This window comes from Austrofundulus limnaeus, unplaced genomic scaffold (assembly GCF_001266775.1).
Source record: "Austrofundulus limnaeus strain Quisiro unplaced genomic scaffold, Austrofundulus_limnaeus-1.0 Scaffold236, whole genome shotgun sequence".
In the NCBI taxonomy this organism is placed as follows: Eukaryota; Metazoa; Chordata; class Actinopteri; order Cyprinodontiformes; family Rivulidae; genus Austrofundulus; species Austrofundulus limnaeus.
The window spans coordinates 53,909-55,530 of record NW_013952638.1 but is presented as its reverse complement, the minus strand read 5'-3'; the positions used below and the strand labels follow the sequence as shown (position 1 = coordinate 55,530).

The 1,622-nt window shown below is 39.3% G+C and overlaps 1 pseudogene; it reads right to left on the bottom strand.

The window, feature by feature from the left end:
- Positions 1-5: 5 nt before the first annotated feature.
- On the bottom strand, positions 6-477 carry LOC106525661 (gastrula zinc finger protein XlCGF57.1-like; annotated as a pseudogene).
- Positions 478-1,622: the final 1,145 nt, after the last annotated feature.

Here is a 1,622-nt window from a genome sequence, read left to right as displayed (position 1 = left end):
CTAAATCTATGTCCACAGTCCTCACATTCAAATGGTTTCTGTCCTGTGTGGACTCTCATGTGTCTGCTTAGATTAGCCATATGGCTAAATCTATGTCCACAATCCTCACACTTAAATGGTTTCTGTCCTGTGTGGACTCCCATGTGACTGTTTAAACTAGCCTTCTGACTAAATCTATGTCCACAGTCCTCACATTCAAATGGTTTCTGTCCTGTGTGGACTCTCATGTGACTGTTTAAACTAGCCTTCTGACTAAATCTATGTCCACAGTCCTCACATTCAAATGGTTTCTGTCCTGTGTGGAATCTTGTGTCTGCTTGAATTAGCCTTATGGCTAAATCTATGTCCACAGTCCTCACATTCATATGGTTTTTGTCATTTGTGGACTCTCACATGAGTGGTTAAATTAGCCTCCTCTGTAAATTTTTGTCCACAGTCCTCACATTCAAACGGTTTCTGTCCAGTATGGATTCTCATGTGTTTGTTTAAAGTACTGTTTTAGCTAAATCGATGTCCACAGTCCTCACAAACAAATGGTTTCTGTCCTGTGTGGACGCTCATGTGTGAGTTTAAATTAGCATTTTGGCTAAATCTATGTCCACAATCCCAACATACAAACGGTTTCTGTCCTGTGTGGACCCTGATGTGTGCATTTAAAGTTGTCTCATGGCTAAATCTATGTCCACAGTCCTCACATTCAAATGGTCTGTGAGGATTCTCATGTGACTGTTTAAACTAGCCTTCTGGCTAAATCTTTGTCCACAGTCCTCACATTCAAATGGTTTCTGTCCTGTGTGGATTTTTGTGTGTTTGTTTAAAATACAACTTTGGCTAAATCTATGTCCACAGACCTCACATTCAAATGGTTTCTCTCCTGTGTTGAATTTCATGTGTCTGCTTAAATTAGCATTATGGCTAAATCTATGTCCACAGTCCTGACATTCTAATGGTTTCTGTCCTGTGTGGACTTTCACATGAGAGTTTAAATCAACCTCCTGTGTAAATTTCCTTCCACAATCCTCACAATCACACGGTTTCTGTCCCATATGGATTCTCATGTGTTTGTTTAAAGTACTGTTTTGGCTAAATCTATGTCCACAGTCCTCACATCAAACAGTTTCTGTCCTGTGTGGGTTCTTATGTGTCCATTTAAATTAGTCTTATGGCTAAATCTATGTCCACAGTCCTCACTTTCAAACAGTTTCTGTCCTGTGTGAACTCTTGTGCAAGTTTAAACTATATTTATGGCTAAATCTTTGTCCTCAGTCCTCACATTCAAAGGGTTTCTGTCCTGTGTGGATTCTCATGTGACTGTTTAAACTAGACTTCTGGCTAAATCTTTGTCCACAGTCCTCACAGTGAAATGGTTTCTGTCTTGTATGGATTCTTATGTGTTTATTTAAAATACCATTTTGGCTAAATCTATGTCCACAGTCCTCACATTCAAACGGTTTCTGTCCTGTGTGGAATCTCGTGTCTACTTTAATTAGACTTATGGCTAAATCTATGTCCACAGTCCTCACATTCAAACGGTTTCTGTCCTGTGTGAACTCTTGTGCAAGTTTAAACTATATTTATGGCTAAATCTTTGTCCACAGTCCTCACATTCAAATGGTTTCTGT